We start from the raw sequence: 13,206 nt of genomic DNA, 5'->3' as shown, positions 1-13,206 counted from the left end.
AAAGATGTGATGTATATACACAATGAAATATTACTCAGCCATCAGAAAAGATGAATACCCACCATTTGCTTCAATGTGGATGGGCTGGAGGGTATTATGCTGAGTGAAATAAGTCAGTTGGAGAAGGACAATCATCATATGGTTTAATGCATATGTGGAACATAAATAGTGTAAGGGATTATAAGGGAAGGGAGAGAAACTGAGTGGGAAAAATTGGAGATGGAGACAAACCATGAGATACTCCTAACTCTGGGAAACAAACAAAGGATTGCGTAAGGGGAGGTGGGTGAGGGGATGCAGTAATGGGTGACGGGCACTGAGGAGGGCACATGATGGGATGAGCACTGGGTGTTACACTATATGTCAGCAAATTGAATTTAAATTAAAAAAAAGAGAAATTGGGATCCCTGGGTGGCGCAGCGGTTTGGCGCCTGCCTTTGGCCCAGGGCGCGATCCTGGAGACCCGGGATCGAATCCCACATCAGGCTCCCAGTGCATGGAGCCTGCTTCTCCCTCTGCCTATGTCTCTGCCTCTCTCTCTCTCTCTGTGACTATCATAAATAAATAAAAAATTAAAAAAAAATAATAAAAAAATAAAAAAAAGAGAAATTGACCTAGCTACCTCAAATACTTTGGAAAAAATTAAAAGGCAAATAAAAACCTTCACATTAAAAAAAGGAAAAAAATAAATTTAATAAATGGCACTAACACAATTAACTATCCACCAGAAAGAAAATAAGATGGGACTCCCAAACTCACTACCGTCAGAAATAAATTCTGGGTGCATTAAAGTTTAAAGGTTAAAAAGTTAAAATTTTAAAATAATATTTTGGAGTCTAAACATATAATTTAAGATTTAGAAAGACCTTTTAAATAAGAGAAAAGCTCAGAAGATCAAGGAAAAGTTAGGTTTATTTGACCTCATAGAAATCCATTTTTTTATAAGGAAAAAGACAATGAACTCAAAGAATGAATTGGAAAAATGTTTGCAATGCATGGAATTGAAAAGGGATTAATACCTGTAATATACAACAAGAGTCTCTAACTTTTAAAAAAGACAATTCAACTATCTGCAGCAATGGGGGCTATAGTTCATCCCATTCACCTTTCTCTTCTAAGTTTTCCTTTAATAAGAGAGGCCTGGAAGAACCATAGAAGAGGAGCTGCTTTCCAAGATGTGTGGAAGTCCTGAGCAGTCCAAGGGATGGACTGTATGCATGATCTCTTAGATTTACCTTCAGAAAAGAATTGCTGTGAAGAGTATAGGTGCGGACATCTGCCAACTGTCATACTGTTGGGATTTGCTACAGCATTCATGCCAAGGCACACTCTCCCTGGATCAGTCCCAGCTGATGACTAAGCCCAGAGAGCATACTGAAGCTGGTCTATTTCTCCCTCGTGTGGGGCTGTAATGGGAAATTAGCCTGACAAGTCTTTGTCAGAGCTGCCCTGCACTCTGAAGCATTTTCTTCCCAATCTTTCTGTTATACTTCTCAGTCCTCCATCATGGTCTGAAGATTCTCCCTATTTATTCCTGCTTCCTCTCATCTTTATCTTTCACAGGAATTGCCTCCTTGAACTTCTGATTCCATCCTTGGTTTGTGAGAGGACTCAAATTTATACTGCTCCTAAATTTGGGGGTGATTCACTATGTAGCAATAGATAATGAAACAGCTTGGTATGGGTGTTGCCATAACAAAAGCCTAAAACATTGGCATTAGCTTTGGAACTGCATGGCAGAGGGCTAGAAGGGCCTTGAGGCTACCCGGTTGCTAACTAAATTTTCTTATGAGAAAAGAAGGATGATTCAGAGGGTGGAACCAAGAGCCCAGATACTGGAGCCAAAAACCACAGTGAACAAGAATGTGTCTCAGGCAATTGGACTACTAAGCTCTAATCAACATATATCAACATATGCTTATTGGATGAAATCCATTTTCCCTCTTTTTTTTTTTTTTTTTTGAGAGAGTGTGTGTGTGTGCTCACACATGAGCAAGGAGGGGAAGAAGGAGAAGGAAAGAGAGAATCTTAAGCAGTTTCCACCCTCAGTGTGAAGCTGGACATGGAACTGAATCTCACAACCCTGAGATCATGACCAGAGCCAAAATTATGAGTTGGCTGCTTAACCAACTGAGCTATCCAGGCGCCCCCTGGCTTCTCTTCCAACTGACTAAGAATGTAGCTCCTCAGGAGCTCTGGCTAACCCTTTTCTTGTCTCATTCTATATTTCTTCAATCCTAACATTCCTAAATCTATACCTTCTGGCCAGAATTGGGTCTTCTAAACTCTAGTTCTGTGTGTCTAGTTGCATATTCAGGAAATCCTAGATCCCTCAAACTAAGCATGTCCAAAACAGAATTCATCACTTTTCCCCATCAAATTTACTCTTCACCAGTGTTCCCAGTCTCTATTGGGAAATACCATCTACTCAACTGCTCAAGCTTGAAAACCAACAGCCTACTTGGCTACTCATTCTCTCTTACACACACTCCCATAGACAATCAATCAGTAGCTTCTGTAATTTCTACCTTTTAGATCACTTACTTTCAAATATGTTCATTTCTTTCCTTTTTAAAGATTTTATTTGAGAGAGAGAGAGAGAGCATGAGCAGGGAGGAGAGGGAGAAGCAGTCTCCCCGCTGAGCAGGGAGCCCAACGTGGAGCTCAATCCCAGGACTGCAATCATGACCAGAGCCAAAGGCAGACGCTTAACCGACTGAGCCACCCAGGTGCACCTGTCCATTTCTTTTCATCTACTGCCGCCATTGTGGTCTAAGTCATCATTATCCCCTTGCCTGGATTTCTGTATCAGTCCCCCAACTCTATCTCACTAGCCTCCTTGCATCTGCTTTGGCTCTCCATGCTATGGCCAGCATGTTCCTGTTCAAAACCAAATAGGACCACACACGTCCGTAGTTTAAAGGCTTTCAATGATCTCCTGTGCTCTTGGAAGATATTACAAAACCCTTAATTTAGCTCGTATGACTTTGCATGATCTGGACCCTGCTATCTCTTTCACCTCAATCTCATATCACTTCCCTTTATTTTCTGTGGTCAGTCACACTGATCTTTTCTCCATTATTTGAACCTGCCAAGATTATCCCACCTTTGGGCCTTCACACTTTCTCTCTGCTCAAACAGGTCTTCTCTATTCTCTCTGTCTTGCTAACTCTTACTCATCCTTCAAGTCTCAGATTAAACAACATTTCCTCAGGGCAGCCTGCCCTAATACGCCCAGATTAGGTCAGCTCACAGTCTTGTACATTTCCTTAACCTTCTGAACTTCTCTTATGCAGCACTTTGCTTCTGATTCTTGTAATTATTTAGTAGATTGTTTCATGTCTTCCCTACTAGGCTCCATGATGACAGACTGTACCTGTTTTATTCACCATTGTGTCCACAGTGCTCAGTAGCACCTGGCACGTAGTTAGATGTGCACTAAATATCTCTGGACTGGCTGACATCAAGGAAGCCCGAAGTAGCACTGGCCTTTGGGCACAGGCTAATATTGCCTAAGGCTACGCTCCCTAGCCCTTTCCTCTCTTAAAGGAAATTGTAAGGGCTAGGAGAAATGAAGTTCTAGGTGGCTTCATGCACTGTCTAGTACAAATATGAAATTGTGATACGCATCACAATTTTACTTACTAGAGTGGAAAATTAGGAAAAATTCAACAGCCCTAAACATCCAACAATATGGGGCAGCCCGGGTGGCTCAGCGGTATAGCGCCACCTTCAGCCCAGGGTGTGTGTGATCCTGGAGTCCAGGGATTGAATCCCAAATCAGGCTCCCTGCATGGAGCCTGCTTCTCCCTATGCCTGTCTCTGAGCCTCTCTCTCTCTCCGTGTCTCTCATGCATAAATAAATAAAATCTTTAAAAAAATATATAGGAATGGCTTCGTACATTACACCAGTGTTTTCAAAATATTGTCTAATATACCTAATCCTTATTTTTCAAATAGAACCTGACATGGGGGGGTCCCAATATGTAAAATGCATTAAAAAATGAGACTATTCTAGTTGAATGGGGAACAGGGCAGAGTTTAATTACTCTCTTAGGCCACCCTAGCTTTACCTGTCTCTTCCCCTCCATTTTTGTTCTTCCTCCCCTAAGTCTTGAAGGCTTTCCAATTCCTGGTTCTATTCTCTTTTAAAGCCAGGACATCGTTTCCTTTTAGGCTTCCATGAGGCACTCCCAAATGCTTTATTGTGTTGTTGTTAGGCTGGCTCAAGTTGGTTCTCAGTTACTTGTAATTAAAACAAAAACAAAAATAAAAACCCTTAAATAATACTGTTTCAGCTTGAGATTCACTTATGTAATGGAAATAATTGGATTTGGAGTCATAAACATTTCAAATCTAGGTCCTGACCTTGAGCAAGTTAGCTATATTCAATTCAGTTTTATCATCTGCAAAGGGGAGTATACTTAACTTTTGCAAATTGTTTTTAAAACCCAATACTAATATATTAAAAGATCATTCGTTGAGCAGACTTTCAACAAATGTTAAATAAATAAGATTAAAGTCTTTAGAAGTCGCTCCTACTCTGTCCAGCTTGAAGGAGTGGATAACTATTCAATGCAGCCTAAATTAGCAAGGCTGCCATCTTGTGGCGATTTGCTGACACACTGTCCAATGTTATTTAGCACATTTGAAGCAAAATGTTCAAGAACCTAAAGCTAAATAAAAGGATGGCAGACACACCAGAGAAACACTGAAATGAAGATAATAATTAAAGACATGAGACAAGGGTAACTTGTCAGTGGAAAGAACAAGAAATAAGAACCTAAGAATGAACTTTAAGGAACTGTCACACGCAGCAGAGAAGTTAGAGAAAGGGACAGAAAGAAACGACTGATGAAGGAAAAGAAGTAAGTTTAGTTCCGTGTAACACTCAAGCTAGGGTTGAAAGACATAGATATATATCTATAGATATAGATATTTATGTGGATATCTAACCTGTTATCTTTTTTCCCCCAAACTTCAAAAGCCTTTTTTTTTTTTTTTTTTTATGATAGTCACACACAGAGCGAGAGCGAGAGAGAGAGAGGCAGAGACACAGGCAGAGGGAGAAGCAGGCTCCATGCACTGGGAGCCCGACGTGGGACTCGATCCTGGGTCTCCAGGATCGCGCCCTGGGCCAAAGGCAGGCGCCAAACCGCTGCGCCACCCAGGGATCCCAAAAGCCATTAACTAAAGCCAGCTGACACCATAATTTTTTTTGACACCATAATTTTTATAATACCATTACCGCAGGCCATACAAATGTTACCTCTGTCTCTTAGGTCAATGCTTCACTTTTCTTATACACCTTATTACAGTATGCTACTAATAAAAGTTTTAAAAACTTTTTAGAAATTATGAGGCTATTGCATTGTTAGGGGTTATCACTACTGCACATATCACCAGGAATGTGGTGCTCTTTGAGCCCTGATCCAGTTCCAGAATCTTATGCTGAGAATCTGCCTTCTAGGGTCACTTCTACTACCAAATCTTTTAGATTTAATTTCCCCCAAAAAAGAGAAGTCTGAGACAAGGGCTTGCAAACAGGTAGTTTATTTTCAGGGGTGATCCCAAGGAACAGAAGTCAGAGACTAGGAAGGGTAAAACAGGCAAAACAGGAAAGCCAAGCCAAGGATGATTGATCCAGAAGGTCATTGCTTGGTTCTACTAGAGATATTCTGAAGCACTGTAGAACGTGTCTCATAATTGTCCAACCAGGGAGGGAAGAGGGAATATTTATTCACCAGCTCCTGTCCTTCATTGATCAAAGGTCTCCCAATTGCTGGTTAACTCCTTTGCACTCTCAAGTTGGCACTTTCAGGTTGATGAATGTATCTAAATAACTGTGCAAGTTCCCACGGACATCCCATGAGGTCAATTCCATGAAAGAAGCCCTGGGGCAGAAAGTGAGATACCTGGAGAAAACAGTGGAAGCTGTGGATTGTCAGGTCACACCTGCAAGCACTTGGCAGCCACAGTAGTGGCTGGAGTAGAGATACAACATTGGGCACAAAAGGTGCCCAATACATGGCATGGCCATAAGTGAGAGACAATACCTTGTGAGATTGAAGCTCTATAGGAAGCATTGTAAATTGTAAACTGGTAAGCAAGCATGCAATAGCATTTTACTTAGAACCAAAATAGATGGAACCCAAGAAGAAAGGGTAAACATGGAGTGGTAATTCTGTTCTACCTAACTGACTATTAAATGTTGATCTTCAGGTCTCTGTAATTTTGAGCATGGCTCTTCACAAGTACTATTACCCAAGGGAGGAATGCTTCCACCAGAGGACATAAAAATAGTTCCACTGGATTGTAAACTAAGGCTGCCATTTGCCAATTTGGGCTTGGCTAGGTAAGAGATTACCCCCAAAATGTTAATTCAATAGTGTTCTAGAGCCAGTTCATACAGGTTTGCAGAAGTTGACCGTGTATATGTGTTAGTTTCCTCCTGTTGCTATAACAAATTACCACAAGTTTAGTGGCTTAACACAAATTTATCATAGTTCTGAAGACCAAAAATCTGAAGTGGGTCTTATAAGGCTAAAATCAAGGTATTAGCACAGATGTGTTCCTACCAGAAGCTCTGAGAAAAATTGATTGCACACCTTTTCCAGCTTCTAGAGGCTGCCTATATTCCTTGGTTGTATCACTAAGACTGTTTTCATTCATTTCATTCACATCTCTTTTTCTAATGCTGACATCCTGCTTCCTTCTTTCCTTATAAGGTTCCATGTTGATTGTATTGGGCCTACCGGGATAATCTCCCTATCTGAATATCCTTAATTTCATCACATCTGCAAATCCCTTTGTCATATAAGATAGTATATTCACAGATTTCAGAGATTAGGATGTGGTCATCTTTGGACAGCCATTATTCCATATACCACAGTGCCTTTTTCTCAACTCTACATTCAGTGACATTGTTAGTTTAAAATTGGCCACAGTGGGAGTATTTACACTACAGAAATTGGCAAATGCTACAAATCAGGGCTCGGAGAGTCTATTGTTAAACTTTATTTGCAGATCTTGGATTATGATGGTTGGCTGGGGTGAATGAGCCTATTATCAAGGCAAAAGAGAACTGTCACTATGCAATAGGAAGACAGGATTATGGATATAACCCAAGGAGTACTTAGAGGTCCTCCTACTCCTGCCATATTTAGCGCAGAAAGTTATGGTAATATTTTACAAGCAGGACAGGTAAGATCTCCCATCCCTCAAGGGAAAAGTTTTGGTCACTTACAGAAAACTCTAGGGCACTTGGGTGGCTCAGTTGGTTAAGCATGTGACTCTTGATTGCAGCTCAGGTCTTGATATCAGAGTAATGAATTCAACCCCTGTAGTGGGTTTAACTTAAAAAAAAGAAAGAAAGGGACACCTGTGTGCCTCAGCAGTTGACCATCTACCCTTTGGCTCAGGGCATGATCCTGGGATCTGGGATCGAGTCCCATATCTGGCTCCCTGCATGGAGCCTGCTTCTCCCTCTGCTTGTGTCTCTGTTTCTGTGTGTGTGTGTGTGTGTGTGTGTGTGTGTCACAAATAAATAAAATCTTAAAAAAAAAAAGAAAGAAAAATTCAGCCCCAACTACAAGCTATATAATTATATTCTAGTTCATGCAATGTAGTGGAAGTGATACATACCACTTCTTGATCAGATCCCCCCCCTTTTTTTTTATCATCACATCTGCATGTGGGCCGAAGGCAGTCACTCAACCGCTGAGCTACCCAGGGATCCCTGATCAGATCCTTTTAAGACAGTAGCATGCTCCCTTCATGCCTTCTTTCTTTTCCAATCACTGTGACCCTGATGAACTGAGGTGCTGGTTGAAGACAGATAATATGTAATGGATATGTAGTCATGAAGTCAAAAGTATCAATTAAGGCCTTGTGATTAGTATAGGAAGATTCCTTGCCATGTCAGTTCAATAGTTACACATTGTTTTTTTGTTTTTTAAAGATTTTATTTATTTATTCATGAGAGACACACACAGAGAGAGAGGCAGAGACACAGGCAGAGGGAGAAGCAGGATCCATGCAGGGAGCCCGATGTGGGACTCCATCCGGGGACTCGATCCTGAGACTCCAGGATCATGCCCTGGGCCAAAGGCAGGTGCTAAACCAATAGTTACATACTGTATCTAATTTTCTTCTCCTTCCCCAGCAACATATACCAGCAACATATACAGGATGTGGTATGTTGTGTTGGTTGGCTTTAAAGATCAGCCCAGGCTGAGGAATACTGAGGAAGCATCATTATGGAACTGGTAGAGACATTATTTGGAAATCTTGGACTTGGATGAAGTAACTGATGAGAGTTTTGTCAATTTCTTTTTCTGGGTAGGGGGGTGAGTACAGTGATGACAATTTAGGTTATTAGAGGGGTTTTAGTTTTGTTTTAGTGAGGAGTTTTGTTTTGTTTCATTTTTTGAAGTGTAAGCATAGAAAGAAGGGTATAGGGACGCCTGGGTGGCTCAGCGGTTGAGGGTCTGCCTTTGGCTCAGAGCGTGATCCCAGAGTCCCTGGATCGAGTCCTGCATCAGGCTCCCTGCATGGAGCCTGCTTCTCCCTCTGCCTGTGTCCCTGCCTCTCTCTGTGTCTCTCATGAATAAATAAATCTTAAAAAAAAAAAAAAAAGAAAGAAAGAAGGGTATATGTTGATATTGAGCCATTCCAGGGATTATTATGGATTATTATCTATCATTCCTATTGGACACTCAGCATCTGCAACCCCTTTACATATTTGGGTAACATCCTAAACAAAGAGAGAGTGCACCATACAGTAGCTTACATCAAATCCGACAATGCTCACTATCATTTTCCTAGGGTTGCAGATCCAGCCGATCCCACTCTCTTTAGTTTGGATTCCCTGAGATAGGTGACTTGGGGTAGGGAGAAAAGCCAGTAAAGTGTTCATTAATGAGTGGGTTACTGCTGTGTGCAACTGGGGTTTGGCCCTTCTGGGTAACCTCAGAAATACTGTGAAATGTGCACCTTGAAAATGTCCCTTTGAGGGATAAGGAGGCTGAAATACTCGTTGATCATTAGTTCTGGCTATGAAACAGAAAGCTGGGTATCCTCAGAAAACCAGCTTTCCAATTTCAGATGCTGTACCTCCTCTTCCTCTTTCCTTAAACATGACGTGATGGCTTGGACTACAACAGCCAACTTGCTACTCTAAAGATAAGTCTAACTGAATCACAGAGATATCAGCTGATTTTACTGAGCCAGGAAAACTGCCTACCTCCATTCTTCTTGGGAAAAATATGCTCTATCTAGTCTTACTTGCACCGAAGGGCACAGACCCAGACTTTGAATCAAAAGGTAACAACGTAAAGAAGCAAACACTGTGGGCAGTAGCAGCAGTGGCTTGGTAGAACCATCCAATATGATGACACTTCAGACCTTATTTTGCTTTCTGGTGGCCTTCACCAGTAACAAAGACAATAGACTCTATGTATTGAATAATAATTGTCACTACTCAATTGTATGACCTGTTTTACAAATTCTCTCCTTCATATGGGATATGCATCTTCAAGATGGGTGTTAATATCCTTCTTTGAGGTTAACTGACTTGACTCCGATCACACAGTAAGTGGCAGAATGGGACTCAAGTTCAGGTCCAAGTGACATCAAAACCAGATGTGAACCACTATGTTATATTGCCAATATTTCCTTTGCTGACTTGTAATTTTTGGACTGAGACCCTAGATCAGGCTGGAGCCTGCGGCCCTACTGTAGGAGAGGAAGAAATATGGGCTCACAGAGATTGTTGTGTCATCAGCCCCTTCTGGCAGGGGGATACAGGATCTGCTCAAATGCAGACAGGCTTTGAGCCAGGCTGCACAGATACAGGCGATCCTCTGAGCCAGGCTGGGAAACGCTCCAGATGAATCGCCAGACTTCTGTGTCTGAAACTCAGAGAGATAAGGAAGAATTTTGGGTGGCACCCTCAGAGACAAAGCGATTCTGCAGGTTTAGAATGTGCTGAAATCCAGGCAAAATACAAAAGTGGCAAAATACAAGAAGGGAATTGTGTGAGAATCAATCAACTCTCTGTTGGCGATTCTGGTTGCAAAATGATTCACTGCACTCCTTTCTCTTCCCGAGCTGGATTCTGAAGTCCAAGGTGCAAAATCCTCAAACCCTGACCCCGTCTTCTTGCCACCTTCCACAGACCCATGCTCCAAGTCTCAGAGCCATCTTGGCCCCTCTTACTCTTTTCATTTCGTCACATTTTCCCCTAAATATCTACTGAGAATCAATTTTGTGCCAGAGAGGCAAAGACTCTAACCTCAAGTTACTTACAGGGAAAGAAAACATTAAGACAAGTGTACAGATGATTATTTAATTAGGACTGTGATACCTGCCACAAAGGGAAAAGTAGTATTCAGTGGGAGTGTATAATTGGGGAACTAGATCTAATCTGAAAGATCATATTCAGATCATCCCTCTGCCATTTGTCTTTCTCCTGTCATCTTCCTAACAATGGCATCTCTGCTGCATCCTCATGTTATAGACTTGATTCAGACCCTTGCTACCTCTGTACCCGTTTTCTAAGAGAGCCCCCTGCCTCTTTCCCCCCAACCCCACTCAAGCCCATGCTCTACCCTGCAGTTAGAGTTATATTTCTAAAATGTAATCTGACCAGCTCCTCCTTGATTTCACATTAAGGTTTTACATCTCTTGTCTGGCACTGCTTACTCAACCTCTTTCTCTTCAGCCTTATCTCCTATTCTTCTCCTATAGGATCCTCTCACCGCAGTTAGTCAGATTGTACCTCCACTACTGTTCACTCATGTTTGCCTTTCAAAGTTCTCCCTACCCATCACAGCCCAGGAAATGACTATTCTGAATTCAAGGTACTCATTGGGCATGTGTCTGATGAGAGCCCACCACGGATGAGAAACTGGGCAAGATCAGAGGAAAAGGGTGGAAGCCAAGAGTCAGAGTTCCAATGACTGCCCCAGATGGCAACACCTGTTTCCATGACAGATTGTAAGCTCCATGAGGACAGTGACAGAGTTTGACTTGTCCACTCATATACTATTTGTACAAAGTAGAATGGGGCCTAGCACAGAGGAAGAACTCAGTATTTTTTTCTCAGTGTATAAATAAATGAATGAAAAATAAAAATGAATAAGTAAAAGGCTCTTAAACTGCCTCCCACTGGAGTTAGATTCCTTAAGAGATCAGAAGTTCCTTAGGGGTGGGGACTGTGACTTACTCATATGTGCACTCTGTAAAGAAGCACTTTACAATGTGGTTTCATATAGGTTACTGCTTCTGTTTCTCAGTCCAACCCCACAAGTTATTTTTTTTTAAATATTTTATTTATTTATTCATGAAAGACACAGAAAGAGACGGGCAGAGACACAGGCAGAGGGAGAAGCAGGCTCCCTGCAGGGAGCCTGATGTGGGACTCGATCCCAGGTCTCCAGGATCACGCCCTGGGCCAAAGGCAGGCATTAAACTGCTGAGCCACCCAGGGATCCCCTAACTCCACAAGTCTTATCCCTATTTTCTTCCTTTCTTTCTTCTCTTTCCTATTTCCTCCTCTCTTTCCCCTTTCTCTGGGATACATGTCTAGGCACTTCCTGTCTCTAAATTCTTTTTTTTAAAGATTTTATTTATTTATTCATGAGACACACACAGAGAGAGAGAGAAGCAGAGACACAGGCAGAGGGAGAAGCAGGCTCCATACAGGGAGTCTGATGTGGGACTCGATCCCAGAACGCCAGGATCACACCCTGGGCTGAAGGCAGGTGTTCAACCGCTGAGCCACCCAGAGATTCCCCCTTGTCTCTAAATTCAAAAAGATACTTAGGACTAAATGTATAACTGATTACAGTGAGGGTCAAGAAGGACACTTTGCCATAGGCTTCACATACATGAAGCACTCAAATATAACCATTTGATGTTATGTGTGAGCGAAGTTAAAGTTTTTGTGCTGCACATGTGTGTGAGAGACAGAGTTTTTGTTAAATGTAAATATTTAAAATATACATTTTTTTGTACCATATTTTATTGCGGTCATTTTTCTTTTAACACGAAAGCCATAAAATTAAAAAGTGGCCCAGGTTCAGCCAAGTCAGGTAACCTGGCCAGTCTAACCCCCAGTAAAGTGCCCAAGGCAGGAATGGAACCCAGGATGTCTCCCCATCCAGAGGCATCACTGTGCGCAAAGTGTAGCAAACGTTATTTTGGTATGGCCTACGGCAGGGGTTAAATTCATGGGGTTTCATCAGGCAGGTGTGTTCCCTTCAAAGTCCCAAGTTGCTCTGTAACTCTGGCAAGTAATTCAGCTTCCTCGTTTGAAAACTGGAGGCCCCACTGGTACCTACCACAGAGAGTTCCTATTAAGGATCACATGAACATGTTCTTGAAGCGTCAGCACAGGCCTGGCACGTTGTCAACACGCAGTAAATGGTAGCTGTCATTATAAGAACCGTATTTGTTGAACGAGTGACTTTGGCACGTAACGCCTGCATTCAACGCGAAGCTTGGAGCTGTCATAGAAGCTCAGCTGAAGGAGTGGGAACACTGGCACTCGCCAATTTTTTTTCTGGAAATAAATCTTTGTGGGAGGATAATCGCCGGTTGGAAAGTGTGAGCCTTGAGGGAACAAAGCTCTGATCCGAGGCCCCGGCGGCACGGAAGCGAAGTCTCTCTCCCCCGCGGGCCGGACTGAGTGCCAGGCGGCAGGGCACCCCCCCTCCCCGCGCCACCCCAGCCCCCCGCCTCGGCGAGGAGGCCCCACAAACTGGGTTTTAGCGGAGTGGAGGTGGAGCGGGATCTTCTCTAATTCCGCTCATCTTATTCTCGGGGACCACACCCAGCGCGCGGCGAGGAAGGGCTCCGAAACCGCGGGGCGGAGGCTTCCGAGCGGCCCCAGACCTGACCATCTATGGTCACAGCGCGCACGGAACAAACAGGAAGTGGGGCGAGCCTCCACCTTCCCGACCCGGGGGGCCCGGCGCGCGGCGCGAAGGCGGCCACGCCCGGAAACCCAGGGCTGGGCCCCCACGCCAGCCTCGGCAGGTACCGCCAGAACACGGTCCGGAACAACGGCCGCCCCAGGTCCCAACCGGGAAACTGAGGCACGCACGCCCAAAGAGGCGGAGCTGCGCCCCTATCTCCTCGGCGAGTAGACGACTGCCCGGGATCCCCGCCCCCCGGGAATCGGCCTCCTCGTCCCTCCAATAC

At 43.3% G+C, this 13,206-nt stretch overlaps 1 protein-coding gene across 18 annotated transcripts in view; it reads right to left on the bottom strand.

The window, feature by feature from the left end:
• MYCL (MYCL proto-oncogene, bHLH transcription factor) overlaps nt 1-13,206 on the bottom strand; it is a 102,295-nt gene that overhangs the window by 88,859 nt on the left and 230 nt on the right. The gene's annotated exons all lie outside the window — the stretch shown is intronic.

This window comes from Canis aureus, chromosome 13, assembly GCF_053574225.1.
Source record: "Canis aureus isolate CA01 chromosome 13, VMU_Caureus_v.1.0, whole genome shotgun sequence".
In the NCBI taxonomy this organism is placed as follows: Eukaryota; Metazoa; Chordata; class Mammalia; order Carnivora; family Canidae; genus Canis; species Canis aureus.
The sequence above is the reverse complement of the archived record's forward strand: the minus strand, read 5'-3'. Positions and strand labels throughout refer to the sequence as shown.